This window comes from Octopus bimaculoides, chromosome 9 (assembly GCF_001194135.2).
Source record: "Octopus bimaculoides isolate UCB-OBI-ISO-001 chromosome 9, ASM119413v2, whole genome shotgun sequence".
NCBI classification, from domain to species: domain Eukaryota; kingdom Metazoa; phylum Mollusca; class Cephalopoda; order Octopoda; family Octopodidae; genus Octopus; species Octopus bimaculoides.
The window spans coordinates 68,016,480-68,026,756 of record NC_068989.1 but is presented as its reverse complement, the minus strand read 5'-3'; positions in this window follow the sequence as shown (position 1 = coordinate 68,026,756).

Genomic DNA, 10,277 nt, shown 5'->3' with positions numbered 1-10,277 from the left:
ACTCTCTCTTTGTATGTATGTATGTATGTATGTATGTATGTATGTATGTATGTATATATGCATATATGTATGTATATATACAGAGAAACAAGGAAGATTGGTACATGTAAGGAAATGTTTATCCATTACGAATATAGCCAAGCAGACTTTAATTTCCTTTCATGTTCAATTTGTTTGATGGCCATGCATTATACTGCATCCGCGAATGAATTCTATTAAATCATTTAAGTCCATTACCGGAATATTCAGTTTCAACTAAGTAAATAACAACCTGGTACTTACCCAAAACTGACGTAGTACAAACACGTGAGTGACGCATAGTGAAGTGATCAAGATACTTATATTTCATATGGAAGGTGTACTTGATGAGGAAAAAGCTTTTTATTAGATTACAGTTCAAAGATCAACCCCTCGACCCACTGATGACTTTTTCTAAGGGAGACGGCTTCCACTGACTTCATTTCATAATAATGTATTTATCTAGTGTTTTTTCCGTTGGATTTGAGTGAGATTCTTCAGATCACAAATATATGTACTATTTAAATGTAAAAAAAAAAATATTAAAAGACTCGTACTTTATAACTTTGAAAGTTTTTAATGTTTCTAGAGTCCTTCATAAGAGATAGTTCAGCTTTGATTTTTATTAAAGTAAAAATAGATTAAAAGGATATTAGCATTCTGGTCAGTGATATATTACTCCGTCACTGACAAGATAGGAACATTGTATATTAAAATGCACTTATATCAGAGGAAATGAGATAATCCCGAAAAATGGCAGCGATCGTAGCCATAGTTATTTAAGGTTATGTTCATACCATACCTGTTAAGTGTTATTTTCTCAATAATAAAAACTTTGCTATTTCCGTACTTCAGCTTCTCAAAAATAAAAAATAAACGAATTTCATGAGCGTTAATGATTTATTGTAGGCATTTATTTTTCGATTGAATAAACCATATTTTCACGTTCAATACAAGTATGATGGTCAGCATTTGACTTTTAATAATAAGACAGTTACTTCAAATTATCTGCGAAGCAAAGTTCTTAACTGTAACAGCCATGTCAACTTTCGTGAGAGAAATCATTTAACATACCATTGATTGTCGTAATTCATCATTCGTTCTCTACTCTTGCACAACATCTTGACAAATCGTCATAAATTGTTAATTCATTTTGTATATCGACCGACTTGTAAATTGTGCGACTGGGACATGAAATCGAGTCATAACAGCATCAACGAATGATACAAAAATCGATATATTTAAATCGTCAAACTCATGAACTGAACTCGAAAACAATCTATGTATAGCTGTATATGTGCATGTATGTGTGTATGTATGTATTATATATGTGAGTATATATATATACACGCACACACGCGGGCATATACATTGTTTTGTGTTTAGTTTAAGGAGAAATTTTTCTTCTCTCGGCACTACTTGAGTACGAAAATGTTAAATAAGACCGTATATAGCTACATTTCATTCAAAACTCTTTAATGCGCCTATAATTAATATGTGTATATATGCAGATAGATAGATAGATAGATAGATAGATAGATAGATAGATAGATAGATAGATAGATAGATAGATAGATAGATAGATAGATAGATAGACATGTAGGTACGCACGCAGCGTTATAGAGAAACTGAGCAGCACAGTGTGTGCTATAGTTAACGAAAATATAAATAGTTAGAGAGAGAGAAAAAAATAAGAACGGCAACAGATCGAAAAGAAAACAAAACGAATAGAAAAAGCAAAATAGAGGAGAAACAGCATGTGTATTTTTGTGTTTGCATGTGTGCTTGTATTTGTGTGTGTATGTGTTTGTTGCGTGTGTGCGTGCGGGTGTGTGTGTGTGTACGTGTGTGTGTGTGTACATGCGTATGTGATCTTAATCTCATGGAATTCCACTGTTAGCTTTGAATTATTTAAAATAATATAGAAACTAAAGGAAATCATTAGGTCTGGCGTTTCAGTCTAACTACATTTATATATTTGTTTATCATCCATTTTTATTTTAATATGATTGTGTATTTTCAATGTCTGAAAATTTTTAAGTTAGAATTTTTGATAAAGCAAACATCTGCGTTGTTACCATGTTTTCTTTCCTTTAAGTGTTTTGATTTGTATTTTATTTCATCATTACAGTTATATAAACAAAACGTTTGTAAAAGTAAATTTAACATTATTATTTTATGAAATAGAAGTAAAACAAAAATTGTCAATTTTCAAAGAATAGTTACCTAATTGAATAGTAAACTATATTAGTACACAACAATGTTAACCATGTAACTTTGTAAGTATACTTTAGCCACCAGGGTAAATAGTCAATATTAATATGAAAAATCATAAATGTACATAAACATACATACAAACATACATATAGACACACAAATATATGACTATGTAAACCTATTGCTTTCTCTATCTCCTTCTAGCAATTGTTTATCAAGTTTATACTTCCACTTAAACTGTAGTTTCCTTTGTGTATGTGTGAATAGACATGCTTTTTACGTAGCATTTATCGTCGTCACCATATCTCTACCACTGCTTTTCAATTCCAGCGTTCTTCAAGCGACTTTAACATCATTTAACTCCCTGTATTTTTTCTTCCCTCTCTTCCCCTCTCTTTGGACGATGTAAAATGTGATTGGGGATTCAGCCAACCAATAAATCAACACTTATATCGGCTCGATTATTATTGCATAAAGATTCTAAGATGTGTATGCCTCCAGATCGTTATTCATGCTTTTTGTTAAAATAGATTCGTTTTTCCAAGTTGAATTAATTCTTTTAGCTCATTTTCGTTTAATTTAGGCACATTATCTAATCTGTTAAGTGTGTTCTCTATTTTGTATAAATATCTGTAAATGTCTCCAGCTGAATTTATGATGCTTATTGGGGTAGGAACACGTTTCAACATTCTCTCCTCTTGTCTCCAGACAATAAGACGGTCTTCTTTAATAGCATATCAGCTTGAGAGTACTCTTAATTCTTGAGATTACCTCTAGTTGCCATTGTTCTATTTTTTATTTGCTTTTTGCTTCCTCCCGACATAAGCAAAAAACGTCTGGCAGATGCACAAGATAGAAGCGCATCTTTGATGTTGGTCTGAGGAAGTGCCACTCTAATGTTTAAAACTGTAAATATTACTTTCTGAAAAGTTCCCTCATTACACGCAGGTTAATGCAGGTTTGAATTCATGCAACAATGTTCTGTTTATACTTGTCAGCAATGCTTTTTGTACTTCCTCTAAACAATCCAGGTATTAGCATTATTTACCCTGGTGATGATGGACAAAGTAACATGTGATAAAATTTAGGTCACATATACATACAAACATCCAACGCATCCCTGAGAATTAAAAGGTAGATAACATTGTTGAATACACTTCGGAAGCTGCATCCGGTAGTAGGACCCCGCTTTAAGATTTCCTGCATTTTGAGGAGTGTGGAACCACCTCTCATCCATTGTTGTTCCCTGGTTTACTTTGACTTGGAGTGTAGCACCTGTGAAGGTCCTAGCTATGGGTTAATTAGCATATTAGGGTTTGTGTACCTATACATGCGAAGACTGAATTCGGTGGGCTCTGCGGAAGAAATCATCATGAGCCGCTGCAGCAGTGCATTGTGGATTGCAGAGTGGAAAGTGAAGCAAGTAGGACATCTTGATGTACCACTGCATCCGACTCTAATCCCAGTCACCTTGACCGGTCTTGCCACTTCATTGTAGATGGTGGTGAGCGAGCGAGTGAAGTAGACGATTTTCTACTCTTCTTCACTTTAAAAAAGTCACTATGCGAATTATCAGTCATCCTTAAGGATGACAAGATGGTCCTCTTCACTCTGACAGACAAACATACATATATATGTTTGTACATGTTTGGTATACAAAACAAGTCGAATCATTACTGAAACCAAACTAGCTTATTTATTACTAGAATATGTTTTTTTTTCATTTTCGAATTATGAATATTATTTTTGAGATGATAATTAAATGTAAGGCAGTCAATAACTCTTTACCAATTAATTAGTTATCGATTCTAATTCAAATATTTAAAATTATATTTAAATTACTCTGCAGCTGATTTTTGTAGGCTAAGCCTATTTTGATATATTGTTTTATTTTCAAAATACAAAGATCTGGAAATAGAAGTAACTCGAATGCGGAGCCTAAAGACAGAAATAATTCCTATTATAGTAGGCGTATTAGATAAGATAAAAAATTATTCAGACAAATACATAACAAAAACACCAGGTCTAACAAGTATATATAACATATAGAAAATAGCACTACTAGGCACTGCACACATCCTACGTAAAACACTTTCAATACAGTAAAAATAAGAGCACCACAACAAACCACAGCACATACCCCAGGCAAACAGCTACGCTCGGTCGAGTAGTGAAAGCATGTCATAAAAGTAAGACTACTGAATAATAATAATAATAATAATAATAATAATAATAATAATAATAATAATAATAATAATAATAATAATAATAATAATAATAATAATAATAAATATAATTATAATTATGATGATAATAATAATAATATAAGTGAAACAGAACTAGCGCGCAGCGCGTGTGTTTCTTATTGCCATAATTATCCTCCCAAGATACAAAATCTTTTCCACTGCATGATTTCACATCAAGCATTTTACAAACCTCATACAAACAGTGTTTCAATATCCCACGCTTGTTGCACCAGGAGGTAGATTCATTTGAAAATAAAGACATTTTCCTTTTCCTCAGCATAAGTGACAGAAAATTGCATGAATATAAAAGGCGTCAATGCAGTGTGTGAAACAAAAAATGAATGAAAACTCTTTGAATCGTGTTTGACAATATACTGCATTATTCGAGTTTACCTTCGGAGAATTATGTTCTATTCAATGTAAGGAATTTTAACAAGAATCTGCATTTGGAAAACATCACATATAAATTGTTTTTATATCTTTATTTTATTGTACTGCTCCAGATATAAGTTACATCTTTGGGCTAAATTCTCAGGTTAAAGAATAAGATATATTTGTTAATTCTTCAACGAGTTCAAAATGCCTAAGCTTCTTCGAGAAAATATCAAAAAGTTTAAAAATTATATTAAAGGAAAACTTTAGATTCAACGTTGTTTTGACTCTTATAAATTTTAAAAACAATTCATATATTAGATGATAACTGATATAAGGTGTCACTTATACCTGCCAGCTATCTAAAGTTAGAAATTCTAAACTTTCAAATTATTCACCGTTGATTTTACCTTATCTAAAGTAAAATCGGAGTTTAAAAAGGAAAAACCAACAACTTTCAGCAGTTACATCTTCATAATATTATGTAAAAATAAAAATGTGATGAATACATCGAAATATAAATATCAGGAAATGATGATAGCAAACAACAAACAATTAAACAACACAAACATTATTACAAACATGTAAATACATACAAGTAAAGGAATTACAATTATGCAAAGCATACAGAAAAATGCATTACGATTCACGGCGAACAGAGTATTGGTGGGTGCAGTAGAAAAATTCTGTACTTTTTAATACAGTAGAAAATACAAAACACAGTATGTCAGAGCTGAGTACAGAAGTGCATCGACTTTAAGGAATTGCAATAACGTAATACTAATAATAACAACAACAACAATAAAGTCTGATTATTGATTGATATGAGCACTTGGAATGATCAAAAAAGGAAGTGAAGTTTATTTAAGAATGATCCCTGTTTTACCATCCACGTTAAGAAGTGCAAAAGATTGTCTTAACTGGTATTGAGAAGAGCTTTGTCGCTGTGAATTTTCTTTCCTTTTCCCCCACTCTATTATATTTGTTTACTTTTTTTATTTTATTTTTTTCGTTTTTCTCTCTGTCTTCCACGTTTTCTCTATCACATGGCTTTGTAAATGAACAATCTGGTGTGTTTATTTTAATGGCCTACCAAAGTATACAGTACGTTTCTCTGTCCTGGTTTCAGGATGACACTCAGCAAGAAATGGAAACAAAATTGAAAGAAGATGCTAATGAAAATAATAATAATAACAATAATGATATTATCCCACTCAAAAGGAGGTCGTGACCTGATAAGAGAATTATTATAAAATAACAACAGATGGACTAGGAAAGTACTGAGAAACAAAAAGTGGAAGACTATTACATGTAATAAAGCAGCACAACAAAAAGTAAACGCTTTCCCTCTAAACAAGATGAGGTGACAAAATACAAAACAGAAACAAACTACACATATAAACTGACCTCAGATGACAACATAGCAGAAATGGTCAGAGAGACAAAATCTAATATGGAAACAGAATTACAGAACATACTAAAGAAGCAATGGAGAGAAAATTCACTCCATGGTCAATACCCTGCAAGGCTTCACGGAGGAGTGAACCTAAGTAAAAGCCAACAGTGGCTCAAAAGCTCTGGACTAAAAGCTGAAACGGAAAGACTGATTCTCGCTGCACAAGACCAAAGGCTGACTACGAACAACTATCAAAGCAAAATAAGTAAAACAGGCTCTAACACCAAATGCAGAATGTGCAACCAACACGAAACAACCATCAGTGGTTGAAAAGCTCAGGACTGAAAGCAGAGACTGAAGATTCATATTGGTGGCACAAGATCAAAGCTTGCTTAACAAAAACTACCAGGCTAATGTTCTTCAAAACGGTTCTGAACCTAAATGCAGATTCTGCGACACTTTTGACGAAAATATAGACCATCTCGTCTCGGGATGTCCTGTGCTGAAACCAAACGAGTACAAGAATCACCACGTTAGTGTAGGACCATATTTACATTGGAAAATATGCAAGCACTACAAAATCGGCACTCCTACTTACTGGTATGAACATCATCCTGAGCCAGTCATTGAAGGTAAAAATGTCACTATCCTCGGTGATTTTCTAGTTAACACTGGCAGAACGATCCAGGCTAATCGATCAGACATAATCATTAAAGACAGGGAAGAAAATACTTGTAGATTAATAGATATAAGTGTTCCCACAGATAAAAATATAACTGTAAATGAATTTGAGAAATTAATCAAATATAAGGACCCGGAAATTGAAATACAAAATATGTAGTATCTTAAAGCGAGAACTGTTCCTATTATTGTGGGTGCCTTAGGAATGATAAAAAGGGATGTGAGAAACATCTCGATAATATCCCAGGAAAACCATATTTCAGAAAATCCAAAAGATTGTGCTGACAAGTACTGGCCACGTCCTTAGAAAAACCCTATCAATTTAAATGTCGGTGTTGTATAACATGAAGATATTTCGCTATTTCCCTACCACTTCCCCTCCCCAAGCTTTCAGTCACACTGTAAATCTCTTATCTTTAACTGGCCCTAGGACGCTGGGTATGTCTCGTTAAATGATTATAACAAACAAGCGGATTAAAAAGAAAGAAATAAACAAATAATAATAATAATAATAATAACAACAACATCAACAACAACAACAACAACAACAACAACAACAACAACAACAATAATAATAATAATAATAATAATAATAATAATAATAATGCACCAGGCATGGCTTTCATGCCTCCTGATCACAAGTAAGCCGCGATGCAATATCAGGCACTGACGCTCATGGTTTCTTATCTGAACTGATTGGGAGTGTTATCATGTACTAATTTTGTCTTGCTATAAAAGATGGACTGTAGCAAATATTCTGCTCAGTACCACAGGTTTGTTTGTCAGTTGCTTGACCTTAATCAGTTGAGCATGTCCCTTGATGGCTGACGATATGTGCATCTCTGATCACGAGCAGAAGGAAAGAACTTTAGCCATGTGTTGATAGGATTTCTTTGGGGTTTAAATAGTTCACCTCTGGAAACATGGGCGTTTCCTTCAAAATCCTTAAACAACCGTTATTCAGGGACATTTTGAGTGGATGGGCTTACTTCGACCCGAAGAAAATTCTAACTGGGCCCCACCTGCAATGTCGTGCGTTGTATATCTTGATATGAGATCACCATGGTGATATGAGATCAACATATGGCTGTGATACGTGCCTGGTGTACCCAGGAACATGTATCACAACCAGTTATGATGGGTATATTGAGCTTCGTATATTTGTACCCCAGTGTCAGTTTAATGGTGTTTGCTGCTCTCTCACTCTATAGTAACACAGATAGATAGATAGATAGATAGATAGATAGATAGATAGATAGATAGATAGATAGATAGATAGATAGATAGATACAGGCTTTACTCAACCTGCACATAATTTAACCTACAATATATTCACTCTACATTCATCAGAAGTATCTGTATACTAAATGAAATTTCCTTTCGAAGTTTAGTGATCAATAAGCAGATCAATTAGCTATTAATGGTTGTTTGTAGGTGACAGATCTCTAAACACATGTATCTTAATACTTAAATTGCATTAAAGAAGATATCTCAAATTTCATATTAATGCTATGTAAATGTTAATTGAATCTGGAAATTAATTTGACAGATAGTCATTAACTGAGATAAATAGAACAATAATAATTTATAATATATTCATGAATTACCATTAGAAAATTCCTACCACGTAATGTAATTTATGATTAACAGAACGTTTGTTTGAATTGATACGAAATAGCGATATAAAGTTCGTAAAGCTATATCGATAATTAGCTGGATTAGCTGAATTATTAAAAGTAATTAGCATCTAATGCTTTTGCTAGATTGGTAGAAATGCTAATCTTTCACGCGAACTTATACGCAGTATTTATATACGGAATTTTACGTTCTGATTTCGAATCTTAAAGTCAAATTCTTTTATTCTTTCCGGGTTTATTGAAACAACGTATAAGTACAACATCAATTTTCCAGAACCTTCGATTCAAAAGACTTTCTGAATGATTAATTTTTCCGAACCAGTGGTGGCCACCTTGGTCAGCACTCAGAAAATTTTATGAATATAAATTTATGTAAATAATTTACACGTACTTGTACATTAGTATAAATGAAACAAAATTGATACTGTAGTGTGCTAGGTCCTAGTCTCTACAAAGTAATAGTAAACTAGTCTGGCTGACCCGGCAGTTTGAAGCTCTTGCTTGAAAGTTTGTTCAGATTATAAGAGGTTCCAGATGATGAATGTCCGGAAAGTTTATGTTGTACATGTAAAAATCAAATACAACTAAATTAATTATATTTTGTTCTTTTATTTTCTTACAGTACCGTACAGCCATTTTATCAAGTCCGCCATCTGTTATTTCTTTTAAAGGTCACTCGCCAAGAACCAAACCTTTTTCTAAATCTTGAAGAAAAGGAACACTGCAATAAATCGCTCACAACCCTCTCACAATGTAGTGTACCCGATTCCAAGATAGCGAGGCAAATAAAAGAAAGAAAGAACGAAAGAAAGAAAGAAAGAAAGAAAGAAAGAAAGAAAGAAAGAAAAGTCGAACTTAGTACTTGAATAATACCCTACTTAGTGGCCACGGAATAATGGAAAGCAAAGCTGACCTCGACGGAAAATCTGAACGCAAAGAAACTGTGCAATTATCACAAAGCATTCAATCGGATGCTCACATGATTCTACCAACCATCCGCCTACCAATCTACTACAGTGGTCGACTAAATTAACTGTACCCTCTCCAAAATATGTGAGACCAATCCCAGTGTTAGAAAAATATATCTGAGTTTGCAATGACCTAATATTAGGATATTTCTACAAATATCTCTGATCAAACCTGGTGGTGCGTTGTTATCTTCAGCACACCACTTCATTTCATGCTGCTCTGCGATTACTTCGACATCTGACGTTTGGCACGCTCTGCACCTGTACAGGATGATGTTGATTTGATAGAAGGAGTGAGCAAAAGTAGAGCACGAACAAATCAACTGTGCAGGTTGATCAGCAAAGAGTTCATGAACCCTCGTCTGCCATTTCGTTCTCGACAGCACAGTCCAGATATAAATTGATTTCGCTTAGACATAGTGACATCAATAACCAATCGTTAGAACTCAATAAATTTATGCTCTGCTGTAAATCAAATGATTGACACAGAACGTTTAAACCAAGCGTTTATCAAACGGTGGTGTGGGACAAGCGCAAGACCAACAGAAAGCCACATACACACACATGCATATATATATATATATATATATTTACACGCATACACACGTATATAAATGTGTGTATCTATATACTTATAAGTTGAGGATACAATCATTAATATGATTATATCAGTGGCTAGCGTATAAAAAAGGGTCATATCGATAAAATTAATTTTAAAGTATATAATTATAAATATATATTT